The sequence below is a fragment of the Triturus cristatus genome, chromosome 4_1, assembly GCF_964204655.1.
Source record: "Triturus cristatus chromosome 4_1, aTriCri1.1, whole genome shotgun sequence".
Taxonomy (NCBI): domain Eukaryota; kingdom Metazoa; phylum Chordata; class Amphibia; order Caudata; family Salamandridae; genus Triturus; species Triturus cristatus.
Window position 1 is genome coordinate 758,940,631 of NC_140585.1, and position 15,270 is coordinate 758,955,900.

The window sequence follows — 15,270 nt, forward strand, 5'->3', positions numbered from 1 at the left end:
ATTTAACCACTCAGCCACACCAGAGCTTTTCCAGTAAGTAGGGGCCAGGTGACTCCTTATAAATGGGCGAACAAGTTGCTCTGCTTTTCCCTAGACCAATATACTACATGTTTTAGAAACACTGTTTTTCTATTTCTGTACAAAAAGTGCAAGGGAGTGTAGTAAATCAACCTAAAATTAGAATTTGCTTGATTCATAGGTCAGGCATTTTACAGAATCATCTAAAAGCATTAAGTATGGTGCTTAACAGTTGATCCCCACTCTCATACACTGTAGATTAGCATTACGTGCTCCAGGTTGGGATCCAGGAGGAGCGGTGCCAATAACAACATAGAAACATTATTAATATGGAGCTGTTGATTTGTGGTCAGGTGTACAGCTGCTTAGGTTTTATGCTGCTAAACATTAAAGTAATTAAGGCAAAATTACGAACATTATTATAAATGTTTTTAACTTTGAGTAAGGCCTAGAAATGATTATCTGCCATTCTGCATGCCTACTGTGCTCCAAAGGAGCCCCTTTATCCACCAGAGTCAGTAGGATCTGCTTCTTATAGTTACCCCCACTTTTTGCTGATGTTTCACTGTTTTCAACTTATCCTGCTATCCAGGACCCCAGTCTTGCTGCTTTCTCCTCTAAATTGATTGCATGTACTTTAGGTACACTCCAGATTGGATTCTGGGGTACCCTTAGCAGTCCCTAGTATATGGTATACGATGTACCCAGGGCATAGGCACCCCAGAGGCCTCCCAGGGGCTGCAGCATGTATTGTGCCACCCCTCAGAGACCATTCAAAATGACACCACAGGTCTGCTACACCCCTTACTTAGATATAGTTTCACTATATTTATTTATACCCTTTTTGTGCTACTGTTTATAAAGATTGTTTTTCTTCTCTGTGTTCTTATGCTATCATTTGTCTGCTTATGTTAGCCAAAGTATTGCATCTTAGGGCACGTATTTAAAAATAAACATTTTAAACTATAATGTGTCTCTGATTACTCTTGTTGTAGACTGATATGAGAATAATAACGAAAAGGTGTTTCTGATTCCCACCATTCCTGAGAGCACTCTAAGTCGCTTGTTCTGGGTTGTCTATTAATTGGTAGCTTCGAGATGATAAGGAGAACGAATGAGACACTGATGCTAGTCGAATAGGGGTTCTGGGTACTGAGGTGAGTTTTTGGTACACCGCAATTCACTGAGGTCCTGGTTTCCTGCGCATAGTTCTGTGCATGAGCAGAATCCCTGCAACAACTGCACATACAAGAACATCAGTCACCTCTATGGCAGGCCTTATCAATCCTGAAGGCAGGGTGCTGGGTTTTATGTGAGAGGGTGCACCTGCATGAGCAGAGTCCCTCTGCAGCGTTCGGAACCTATTTTCCAGGGTTGTTTGTGATGCAGCCAACCATATATACTTAAGTGAATTATAACCTCACGGTAAATGCTAACTTTGAAACGGCTGCATGGAAACATGTAGTGTTTGGTGTCAAACATCTTGGAATCATACCTCCCTGCCAGTAACTGGCAGGAGAGGTATGATTCCACCCTCCTAGAGGGGCAAATGTAACATACCGGGCTACTCGGTACCAGCTTTCTCGACCTGGGCATCACAAAATGGATGCTGCCAGCCACAGACACGAGTCTGCCCTCCTGCTGCTGAGCCAAGCTTGAGCAGGGGAAGGCTTGACAATAGGTTTCCTGTCACAGGGAGGTGTGACCACCTCCCAGACAGGATTTAGTGTATTGGGTCTGGGTGGGTGCACTCAGAGTGCTTTGATGTCTGCAGTGGGGGCACATTTGGTGTCCCTGTGCATAGTCCAGCTCAAACCAGTTGCAGGAGCCATTTGGTCCTGCTCTGGTGCGAAACTGGACAAAGGACATGGGTGTAGCCACCCCTCTGTCCTGACCCTCCCATAGGTGGGTCCCCAGAGTTTGTCCCACCCCTTCCTTGGGTATAAAGTAGGAACCCCTGACTACAGGACTTTAGATTTTACCTGGACTAAACTCTGCTACAGAAACCAAGTACTTCGACGATCTACACGACGCTGGATGACTGAAGAATCTCCCTTGGAGTGAAGGAGTTACTCCCCTGCAAGGCAGGCACCTGAAACGCATCTGACCGGTTTGCATCTCCAGAGCTCCTGAGGACTCCGAAGATTTCTGTAACACAGGAGGTGGGTTCCCAAGGTCTCGGAGGCTGATCTGTGCTCTCAGCAATTCTGAGGCCCCTATCCCTCGTGGGGACCGTGCAACCCAACCCCTGTGCACTGTGTACATTTGCAGCAGCATATGCTTTTTGGCGATCCTGGAGGCTGTGCTTTGAGCTACTTGTAGTCCTGACCCCAAGCAGTAATTCCACAGAAGATTTGCGGCCTACACTCCACGAGTATTCCGTGGGCTGGTATTTTGTGATTCAGCTCGAGGTCCCTTTGCAATCCCTGGTCCGTTGGCCTGTGGGTCCCTGTTAAGGTAACTGTGACTTTCTGTGGGCTTTCCTGGTTGCTCCAGACATGCCCTGACTCTCCATAGCTTGGAGAGTCCACAGGACCTTGCTGGTCCTCACCGAAGCATCTTTCCTCTGCCTGCGTGAGTTGCAGTTGCCAAGGCTTGTTGGTGTTCAATCCGGACACTGACCCCCCCGAAGCACTCGACATCCTTTGTGGAACAGCTCACCTCCGGACTTTGGTTGTCGTCATCTCCTGGTCCCCGTGGTTGCAGAGTCAAGCTTCCCCTCTTCTCACCTGAAACACCCGACATCGGTGGGCATTCGTCTATCGTGGCCCTGGTCACTGTGAAGTGACCCAGACTCTGTACCCTCTGCTTTCAGGTTCTTCCCATCTCCGATCCAGGCTTGGATCACACCAGACACTTTTCATCTTCATGGCAGCAGCACTTTTCCGCATGACGCCATTGAAAACTACGAAGGTTTCCGACATCACTTGACTCCTATGCACCCGGTTCCTCTGGGATAGGTAACACGGGTATCTCGGTACTCTCAAGGGTGCTGGCCTTAGACCCTTCTATGTTTAACTGGGTTTGCCTAAAGTCCTCTCCGAAGTGTCCTTAATCTTTAAAATTCCAACCGCGATTTTCCAATAGAGTTGTACGGAGCTCGCGTCTGTGTTCACACACTGCACCCGTCCTCCGTGGGTCCCCTGTGTCACTACCTTGGGAGGTTCCTTAGGGTCCCAGAAATTCTACGTGCTCTAGGCACTGTGTCTAGTGAAGTCATGGTTGTTATACCATTTTCTTAGTATATGGTTTGGTCTCACCCTGGAGCGCACTGTGTATTGTGCTATTTACTGTTGTTTTAGTGATTTCATATTGTGTGCTTTGAGGTTAGTAGAGAGTGTTTAGTAATAAATACATACATATATTTTATATAGTAGTTGTGTGGTTCTCCTTTTATTTGGTCAGTCAGGATGTTCTAATCTGGTAAACAAAACTGCTTTATATTCCTTCAAGACTTAGCCTGAAGGCTGCTCTCCAAAGCTACCACTAGGATAGCTTTCAATAAAGGTTGTGTTTAACCTAATCATCAATAAGGGTTGTTAGGACTGGTACAAGGTGTCCAGCATATACCAGGCCAACTTCTCACATTGGTGTGCAGCGGTTGGGATTCAAGCTTGCTATTGTTTTACCAGATAATCTCATTGAATGACTAACTGAAAACCACTAAAGGTATTAGGTATATATAAATCAAGACTAGAATAATTAAGTTCTACTGAACTTAGAGTTGGGTAAGTCAAGGGTCTAGCACACCCTTTCTCCAACTCAAGAGAGTTTAGTAGCTCCCACTAGGCTAGATAGGTGCCTACACCACATAACTCTAGTATGTCTTCTAGGCCTGAAGCCAGTGGCTCCTTGCCAACTAAGTATGACCATCTCTCATTCCAAGAATTGAGAACTAAGTGTACATCTAGGAAACTGAAGACAGGGAGACATGCAAGCACCCAACGTCTCATAGAGATGTTGCTTTTAGATGACCTCAGAATGACCCCAGGGTCTGATGAGGCAGGCAAGTTGGGTGGGGCAGCAGAGGAGGACAGACAAGAAAGTGAAAACGTCTCTGACGTGGACTCCAATGCTGACCAGGAGGATCAAGACGATTCTAACCTGGACAATCCAATTCTTCCTGAAGGTGAGAGAGAAGGCCTCAGTGGCCCTCTCTTTACCCCACCTGAAAGAGTTAACAGTTTACCAAGAAGATCAATATCTCCTTCTCGGGATTCTATTCATTCTGGTATGTCTGTGGGGACCTCTGCTTCTCATAAAAGTGAGTCCTATTATGAAAAGAAGTGTCAACTGCGTGAGTTTGAGAGAGTTAAGCTCAGAATCAAGAGAGAGCAATTGGCCTCAGATAGGGAATCCCTGGAGCTTCATAGAGCTTTCAAAACGTTGGGGCTAGAGCCCCATGGTGGCAGCAACAGTGTCCCTAGAGGTAGAGAACATACTCATGACCATTGAAACCTGAACAAGATTGTCCCTCCCTACCAGAGTGGGGATGACATCCAAAAATGGATAACTGCACTAAAGAGGGCCTGTAAGGTACAGAGGGTCCCTCAAGAGCAGTGGGCAGCAATCTTGTGGCTGTCCTTTGCAGACAAAGGTAGAGACAAGCTCCTCCCTGTAAGAGAAGAGGATTCTGATAATTACAAAGTCTTGAAGAGTGCTCTGATTTATGGGTTTGGCTTAACCACTGAACAATACAGGATTAAGTTCAGAGACACCCAAAAGGCACAGAGTCAGGACTGGGTTGACTTTGTAGATTGTGCTACTAAGGCTCTGGAAGGCTGGTTACTTGGCAGTAAAGTGTGTGATTTTAAAGGATTGTACAATTTAATTATGAGGGACCAGATCCTTAATAATTGTCAAAATCAGCTGTTGCATCAGTACCTGGTAGACTCTGATCTGACCTCTCCCCAAGAATTGGGCCAGAAGGCAGACTAATGGGTCAGATCCAGGGTGAGGCAGAAAGTTCAGAACCAAGGTGGTGACTCCAAGAAGCAAGATTCTAAAAACTCAGATAAGGGTGGGGAGAAGGGTAACGACCAGAAGTCTTCTCAAGGGCGCCAAAAATCTTCATCTGGTGGGGAGTCACAATCCAACAAGGGAAAAGGCAAGAAGAAGCCATGGCGTCAAATCTGTAAACAGAAGACCCATTGGACAAGTGATTGTAACAAGTCCAAAAACTCAACTCCAACCACCACTGCCCCTAAGGCAACTGTTCCCCCTAGTTCAGCTCCAAGTGGTGGTACTCAGAATAAGGGTGTAGTAGGGTTAACCCTGGGATCTGAGGTGGGCTCTGGCCTAGTCCGAGTTCCCACTCAGGCTGTGTTGACTGTGATGGAGGCATAGATATGGCCTCCTTATTTGTCAGTCCCAGTAATCTGGGCAAGTACAGACAGCAGCCTTTGATAAATGGAAAAGAGGCATTGGCATTTAGGGACACTGGTGCAAGTGTCACCAAGGTGACAAAAGATCTTGTGGCTCCAGAGCAAATCATACTTGGTGAGATGTACCAAGTGACCAATGCAAGAAATGTCAGGACAGACCATTCCTTGGCAGTTGTTAATTTCACCTGGGGAGGGGTAACTGGCCCTAAGAAGGTTGTGGTAAATGCAGACCTCCCTGTTGAACGCTTGTTGGGCAATGATTTAGAAACTTCAGCTTGGGCTGAAGTGGAACTCAGGACTCATGCAGAAATGTTGGGTATCCCTGCAGATGTGTTTGCTATGACTAGGTCACAGGCAAAAATGTCTTCCACTGAACAGGCCCTGGATCCTGGAAAAATGGACCAGGCACCTTCCAAGAGGAGCAGCAGTAGGGGTAAGGCAGTGTCTTCCCCCTGACTCAGAGTACAGATCAGTCTCTTGAGGGAGATGATCTTAGTCCTGAAGAAGGAACTGTCTCAGAGGAGCTTGAACCTGATCAGGTTGAGTTCTTGGGGACAGGGGGCCCTTCCAGGGCAGATCTGAGCCAGGAGCAGCTGTGCTGCCCCTCTCTTGAACCCCTCAGACAGCAAACTGTTGCTGAGGCTGCTGGGAGTGCCAGTGGGTCCCATAGGATCTACTGGGATGGTGGACTTCTATACTCAGAGAGTAGAAACCCCAAGCCTGGAGCTACCTGGAGGTTGGTTATACCTCTCAAGTTTAGGGACTTCCTATTGACACTGGCTCATGACATCCCATTAGCAGGTCACCTAGGCCAAAACAAGACTTGGGACAGAATTGTCCCTCACTTTCATTAGCCTCACATGTCTGAAGACACCAAGGAGTTTGGTCTCTCTTGTGTCACCTGTCAAGCCAGTGGTAAGGCAGGTGGTACTACAAAGGCCCCCCTGATACTACTACCTGGGGTGGGGGTTCCCTTTGAGAGGGTTGGGATTGACATAGTTGGTCCCATGGATCCTCAAACTGCATCTGGGCACAGATTTATACTGGTGGTGGTGGTGGACCATGCCACTAGGTATCCAGAAGCAATTCCCCTTAGAACTACCACTGATCCTGTGGTGGCTAGGGCCCTGTTGGGAATATTTTCCAGGGTGGGTTTTCCTAAAGAGGTAGTATCAGACAGCGATGCAAACTTCTAATCTAGTTATTTGACTGCTATGTGGAAGGAGTGTAGAGTAAATTACAAATTTACCACCCCTTATCACCCACAATGCAATGGGTTAATTGAAAGATTCAACAAGACCCTCAAGGGCATGATTAAAGGTCTCCCAGAAAAGCTTAGGCGCAGATGGGACATACTTTTTCCCTGCCTTCTCTTTGCCTACAGAGAGGTTCCTCAGAAGGGGGTTGGTTACAGCCCTTTTGACCTTCTGTTTGGACATCCAGTTAGGGGTCCATTATGTGTAGTGAAGGAGGGATGGGAGTTACCTCTCAAACCCCCTAAACAGGATATTGTGGACTATGTACTTGGTCTCCACTCCAGGATGGCTGAGTACATGAAGGCATCCAAAAACCTTAAGGCTACTCAGGAATTGCAAAAGGCCTGGCATGACCAAAAGGCTATGTTGACTGTATCAGCCAGGACAGAAAGTATGGGTGTTTGAGCCTGTGGTTCCAGCAGCCCTCCAAGACAAGTGGAGTGGCCCTCATACAATCATTGAACAAAAGTTTGAGGTTACCAACCTGGTGGACCTTGGAACTCCCAGGAGCCCCCATAGGGTGCTCCATGTGAACAGGCTCAAACCATATGTTGACAGGGCAGACATGGGCTTGCTCATGGCTACTGATGAGGGACAGGAGGAAGAGAGTGATCCACTCCCTGACCTGCTCTCGCAAAACCCTGATGATGGTTCAGTTGATGGTGTAGCCTTGGCAGGCAGCCTCACTGTCCAGCTGCAAACTGATTGCAGAAAAGTTCTTAATCAGTTTAGACATATGTTTTCACTGACTCCAAGTCAGACTACCTGGTGCACTCATGAAGTGGGGACAGGGGACAGTCTGCCTGTTAAAAATAAGATTTACAGGCAACCTGACCATGTCAGGAACTGCATCAGGACTGAAGTCCAGAAGATGTTGGATTTGGCAGTGATTGAACCCTCAGATAGCCCTTGGGCTAGTCCAGTAGTCTTGGTACCCAAACCTCACACCCAGAATGTTAAGAGAGAGATGAGGTTTTGTGTTGACTACAGAGGACTCAATGCAGTCACTAGGATTGATGCCCATCCAATCCCTAGGGCAGATGAGCTTATAGATACTTTGGCCTCAGCCAAGTTTCTGAGCACATTTGACCGGACAGCTGGCTACTGGCAAATCAGACTAGCTGAGGATGCAAAGCCAAAAAAAGCATTCTCAACCCCTAGTGGGCACTACCAATTTGTGGTAATGCCCTTTGGTTTGAATACTGCACCTGCCACTTTTCAAAGGTTGGTAAATAAAGTCCTTACAGGCCTGGGAGCCTATAGTGCAGCTTATCTTGATGATATTGCTGTCTTTAACTCCACCTGGGAGGATCACCTGGTCCACCTGAGAAATGTTTTGGAGGCCCTGCAGAACGCAGGCCTCGCTATCAAGGCCACCAAGTGCCAGATAGGGCAGAGTCAGATTGTATACCTGGGCCACCTTGTGGGTGGAGGTCAGGTTCAACCATTGCAGAGCAAAATCCAGACCACCATGAACTGGGTTGCTCCAACCACCCAGACTCAGGTCAGAGCTTTCTTGGGCCTGACTGGGTACTATAGGAGGTTTGTCAAAGGTTATGGATCCATAGTGACCCCTATGAATGACTTAACTTCCAAGAGAATGCCAAAGAAAGTTCAGTGGACAGTTAGCTGTCAAAAGGCATTTGATGACCTGGAGCAGGCTATGTGCACTGCTCCGATTCTGCAAAGTCCTGACTATTCGAAACAATTCATTGTCCAAACAGATGCATCTGAGTTGGGGGTAGGGGCTGTGTTATCACAATTGAATGATGAGGGTCAGGATCAGCCAGTAGCTTTTATTAGCAGAAGGCTGACCCCCAGAGAGAAACATTGGTCAACTATTCAGAGGGAGGCCTTTGCTGTGGTTTGGTCCCTGAAGAAGCTGAGGTCTTACTTGTTTGGCACGCACGTCATTGTTCAGACAGACCATAAGCCCCTCTTATGACTAAAACAGATGAAGGGTGAAAACCCCAAACTTTTGAGGTGGTCCATTTCCCTACAGGGGATGGACTATACAGTGGAACATAGACCTGGGAGTAACCATGCAAATGCAGATGGACTCTCCAGATATTTCCACTTAGAACATGAAGACTCAACTGGTCAAGGTTAGTTTAATGTCCTTACGTTTGGGGGGGAGGTTGTGTAGGAGAGTAGGATCTGCTCCTTATTGTCACCCCCACTTTTTGCTGATGTTTCACTGTTTTCAACTTAGATTGACTGGGATCCTGCTATCCAGGACCCCAGTCTAGCTGCTTTCTCCTCTAAATTGATTGCATGTCCTTTAGGTACACTCCAGATTGCATTCTGGGGTACCCTTAGCAGTCCCTAGTATATGGTATACGATGTACCCAGGGCATAGGCACCCCAGAGGCCTCCCAGGGGCTGCAGCATGTATTGTGCCACCCCTCAGAGACCATTCAAAATGACACCACAGGTCTGCTACAGCAGCCTGTGTAAGGTGGTGCATGCACCCCTTACTTAGATATAGGTTCACTATATTTATTTATACCCTTTTTGTGCTACTGTTTATATAGATTGTTTTTCTTCTCTGTGTCCTTATGCTGAAGTCGCTATTGTGGCGCATAGCCGCGATCCTCTCCGGCATCATTTGACGCAGTTCGGCGTGCCTGACGATGGGATGTCTATTATCTTTGTAGTGAGTGCCGATGCATCTTATCCCTATGAGTTGTTTTACTCTTGGGTTACCTTACCGGCGGTGAGTGTGGACGATAATACGTTTCACCCTTACACTCCTACGGCAGTCCCAGTGAATTATACGCCATATAGGATGCAGGAGATTCCTGTTTCCGCTTGGCAGCATCATATTTGGTTTAATGGCGCCCTCCCCCACACGGTTACACCGGTTCGTTTTGGCCCTTTGTCCATTCCAGGGGCCACTTGGCCAGTACTGGCCGGATTTACACCTCATCCTCGTTATTTAAATGCCACGGTGGATGAGTTACGTCAACTTCACACGGCCCTGATTACAGTACATCGGGCTTTTGTACAATATGTTTCGCACAATGTGCACGTTGGAGCACCTGTTGTTGCGGGGCAACCAGCTGGCCCGGCCGGGATCATTATTAGTCCCGTCATGGTTCATTCGGTAATGGGCAAGTGCCCCCAAAATAAGGATGGTTTGCCTTATTGGCTTGCTGAGAAATTTGACCAGCTGGAAGCAGTATTTCCGAACTCTAATCCTGTGGCAAAACACAGGATACTCACCATCAGTTTGCAGAAAGACTTAATCCCAGAGGTGGCCGATTGTGATAACTGGGGTAAGGTTTTTGCGGCAGTCTACTCGAAGTGCTTCGGCACCCAGCCTATGGCCATACTGCCCTCCGTGATCAAACGTGTTCAAGATCAACACGGACCGGAGGCGGCGGTCGAGTTGGGGATGAGGCTTGTCTGTGTGTTCGACGTAGTTGCCATTCTCATGCTTGGTAATGTCAAGGGAGATGCGGCTCACTTTCAAATGTCGAATGCTCTGGCCCGCGTCGACGACGTCGATAAACCCCGAGAGTTGCCTAAAATTATCGCGGAGGCATATGGGACCATAGGCCGCAGTAGTTTAGGGGTTAAGCCTTCTGTTCAGACCACAGTAGTGCAACAGCAAACTAAGATGGGTTCGTCTTTCAAAGACGATCGTCCTGCTTTTCCCTAACAAAATTGGAGAGCTAAGAAACAGGGAAAGCAGCAACAGAAACAGGGGACTCGTCCCGCATCGCCTGTACTGGCGACTGGTGAGCGCACATATGACTTGCGCAATTGCACTAGAATTAGGTCACCTGATAGATTTCAGGTTACTGATCAACGTTCTCCTCGTTCTTCACAGGAAACGTCGGTCTCACAGTCCGGTGGAGGAGAACGTGGCAGAGGTCGGTGTGCCCAACAAGGACGTAAACAGCCCCGTCAGCCTGACAGTAAAGGCATGCAGGACGATTTTGCACGCCAACGACCCCCGTTTCAGAAGAAGAAAGTTCATGCACTAACAGCGAGGTATGCCACAGATAGTGAGAACACAGCTTCGGAACCTGACATGGGCACTAACGCTGCTCGACAGCGCAGCAGAGGTTACAGTAGTGCGGCAAGCACTGAGCCCATATCTGAAGGTGACAGCAACTAACACGTTCATTACTGTAGAAACTGCGGATACTAGAGTGGCTCCACCTGACAGACTATATGACTCTGTGCCGAAGGATCAGGCTCAGAACTTTGCAGAGGAGTGGGCTCAGGTGCTTGCTCCAGAGTTGTACCGTACTCAGGTTGGGTGGGATAAATTTTCACCAAGCCACAAGATTCCTTTATGGTCTATGCCCCAGCCACAACCCAATATCCCATGCACCGCGTAGCTAAATCTCATGTCGCAGAAATCCTTGAACAATTGGAATATCAAGGTGTTATTGAGACATGTGTGTCACCCATGAATAATCCTCTATTCACTGTAACTAAACCTGATGGGTCGTACCGCCTAGTTTTGCATTACCGACATTTGAACTCTCATTGTCGGACTTGTGCTGTACATAATACCCACAGTTCTGCCCTCGTTGATAGTCTCGTGAGAAAGAGGTTTAAGAACACACTTGACATATCCAATGGCTTTTATAGCCATAATCTGTCCTCTATTACTAGTCAATGGATAGCTTTTACTTCAGGCGGCAAACAGAAACAGTTTAAAAGATTAGCCATGGGCTATAACAACAGTCCAGGCGTCTTTGCCGCACGCGTAGTCTCCCTGTTAGAGAGCATTGACCCTGATGCGTACTCGTATGTTAATGATATCTATCACGGACGATAATTTATGGCTGCATCTGTGTCGCGTTGACCGCATCATTGTCATGTTTGCGAACTTCGGGTACAAATTCAACTTTGCAAAGTCACACATTGCAGAGTATACAGTGTTGTTTTTGGGCTATGACCTCAACAATAAAGGTCGAGGAGTAGCCCCTCACTTCCTGGAGAAGTGTGCATGTTTGCGTTCTCTGACAGCACTGAAAAAACTACAATCTTTGGTGGGTTTTCTAAAATTCGGGCGTACTTACATTCCTGATTATGCCCAGCGTATCAAGCCGCTATATGCCTTGGTACAACCTACTTTTTCCAAATCAAGCTGGCTGCCAGAGCATTCAGCTATATTGCAATCTTTGCAGGCTGATCTTCTTGCTTTGAAGTACTTACTTTTTTTTAAGTTCAAAAACCTTTATTTCAGCATTCCACAGTCATACATTCTCACGCCTACAACCCCACGGGCCGGCTATGGTAGACACGTTTTCGATGTTACAATCCTCCCTGTACACAGCCAATCTACCGACAACCCGGAGGTCCGGCGGCAAGCAGCTATATACCTTTCTTAGTGTCAGTCATGTGAAATGCATTACAATCCTGTGACATGAGATGAGTGTTTGTCCATTAAGCACACATGCTCCGTGTGCCCCCAGCGAACATCAGACCCGGGGTTTGGATGTCCAGAAGCCCTTCTTCCTACTAGTGGCCATAAGAGTAACGATCACATTGGGCATACAACCATAGCACCCATCGGATTAGGTCCCTGAGGCAGGTAGCCCCCACATCTCCAAGCAACCCCTTCAGTCATAACCATGGGAGAAACAGAGCCATGGGGGACCTCTACACAATGTGCCATACGGCCATGCCTACGCAGCACGTCTCCCCGTTCCTCACTCCTGCGGCCCATCCACCGTGTTGCAAAATGAGCCATGTACACCGGGTGCACGTATCTCATCCACTCACCCTCCAGCTCCATCAGTCAGCAATGTGAACTACCACGCTTCAACTAGTCCCACCGCAGACAGACCCTCTCCCCACTACAGTTTCCACCACTACTCATCACTTCATCACCATTGCCAAGCCGCAATGAGCCCCTACTGGCCGGTTACTATATCTGTCGGTGTTACACTCGCCGGTACCTGACTCTCCCCTTCAGCGGAGCTGGTCTGTGCCGCCAGGTATGTTCTAAACGGATCCCATATGTCTTTAGCCCTGCTATTCAACGGTTGCGTTTCTGCATATATAGCGTTCTGCTCCTGGCAGTACAATACATCTTCTATCCAGTCCTTGAATTTCGGTGCTCGACCCCTACCCCACCTACATGCAACCCGCCGTTTCGCCATCAACAGTGCAATGTTCACAAATTTACGATGCGCCTTAGGGATTGACACTGTATAGCCCAGCAGCATCATGAGCGGGTCCAGTTCAATCACAGCCCCCACCATAGCCGTCAGCGCAGTATGGACTTGCGACCAGTACTCGGCCACCCCTGGACACATCCTAGCCAGGTGTAAAAAATCCGCTCCCTCCGAGTGGCACCTCTCGCATTTATCATTGTCCGATAGCTGGAATCTAAGCTTTCTAACAGGAGTGTAGTACCAACGCTGCAGAAACTTGTAATGAATAATACGTAATCTGCAGCTGGAAGAGATCTGGGAGGTGAGCTCACAACAATACGCCCACTGTGCCTCCATTATATCACTGCCCAACTCTACATTCCAACTCCTGCGCGCTTTACAGTCTTCATACCCACCATTCTCTCGAATACTGCTGTATAGTTGAGAGACTAAATGCCTACATCCGTAGAAGTAAGCAGGACTTGCAACGGATGCACTATCTCAGGTTCCTCCGGATAACGCGGCAACACCGTTCACATCCCCTGCCGCAACCGGAGATCGTAAAAGACATCCAGCGGAGTAGGCTGATATCCATTGAACAATTGCTCTTTCGTCTTGAGCTGACCCTTCGCAAAGAGATCCCCCCATTGTCGGATTTTTATCTTAGCCCATAACCCACGGAACCCTACTTCCTGCAACAGAGACAAGCACGGATGATAAACCAACGGCAAGGTCGGGGCATACAAAAGACTTAGTGTCGTCCTACGCATTATTCGCTGCCACGCATCAATCGTGCATGTCACCGCAGTGAACGGCGTATCAATCGCACTGACGGGACCATGAATAATGCCCTGCAGCGGCAGAGGTCTGACTATCCAGTCCTCTACCGCCAGCTGCGGCATGCACGGCGTAGGGGTAAACCAATAGTAAGCAAAGTGTGCCTGCGCACTCAAATAATACGCTAGGAAGTCAGGAACGTCAAATCCTCCCTTACTATATGGCCGGGTGATAGTCGACCAAGCCAGTCTGGGCTGTTTACCAGCCCAGAACAGTCGCAGCAACTCAGAGCGCAACGTCCGAAAAAAAACCGCCCCTGGGTAATACGGAATGTTCTGGAAGAAGTATAAAAAGTGAGGCAACACCACCATTTTAATCAATGAGGCCCTACCCGCCATGGTAAACGGTAACGATATCCAGCGAGTAACATCCTCCGCCAACTTACTCATGGCCATGCCATAATTCAAACGCAGAGTCTCTTCCCGGACCTTCGAAATTTGAACCCCTAAATATCTTAGATCCGACTCGCACCATTCGAGCGGGTAATCCAGCGGGTATCGCCCCACCGCAGGCGTCAAAGGAAAGAATTGCGACTTCTTCCAGTTAATTTGAATTCCTGACAATCTCCCAAACACCACAAACTCTCGGAGCAGCGGATTAAGGTTTTGCTTTGAAGTACTTACTTACACGTGATAACCACACTAACTTGGTGATAAGAATTGTGCCTGGTGCAGTGAGATTCACGTAATTAACGTTCAATGAGGGCGATACAGTCGCCATTGCTTACAAATCGCACTTGTACACTTCGGCTGAAATGCGCTTTTCCACTGTCGAGAAAGTTTCGACTGCAGTGCAGATGGCAATTCTCAAAGAGAGCGCTGTCACAAGGGAAACGCATGTTGGTTGTCACACCGTATCCTGCTCTAGAGGCAGTGACGAGAGCCAGTGTACCTAATTCTAAAGCTTTGCATCCACTTAAGATACAATGGGCCACTTCCTTGACATTGCCGGATGTCACCTACATCTTTGATGCCTCATTCCAGACTCAGGATTATTTGCAGTATGAATTCGTTCATCCAGCCCCTCTGTCTTTGCGCCCGCTTGAGGATTACCATTGTGTCATTTACACTGACGGGTCAGCGCAACCGGCGACGGAATCAAAGCATGCATATTCAGCAGCCTGCGCAATTGTTGCTGGTACTCTCGTGAATAGTGAATTCAAGTCTGATGTCGTGCATATGCAGTCATTGGGTGATTGTACCGCCCAGTTGGCTGAGCTACGTGCTCTGGTGCTCGCACTGGAGTTTGCTGATCCACGAGTTACAACTCTTATAGTGAGTGACTCATTTTACTGTGTTCAGTCTTTTAACGACAATTTATTCTTTTGGTCTCAAAATGAATATCGTGATTCCAAGGGTAGCACAATCAAGCATAAAATGCTTTGGGTTCGAGTTGCAGAACTTAAACAGAATCTGCCTCTCGTGAGTGTAATTCATACTCTTGGGCACCAGCGAGTTGGTATCCATGCTGTCGGAAACAGCTTAGCTGACGAGGCAGCGAAAACAGCAGTGGCAACATATCTAGTAGCAGCAGTTACAAGATCCAAAAGTAATATTGATGATGACATCTTGGCAGCTATTGCTGCAACCGAGAAGGGAAGTAATTACCTGAGAAGTTTCCCTTCTAAATACTCTTATCATTTAAGTCCGGATA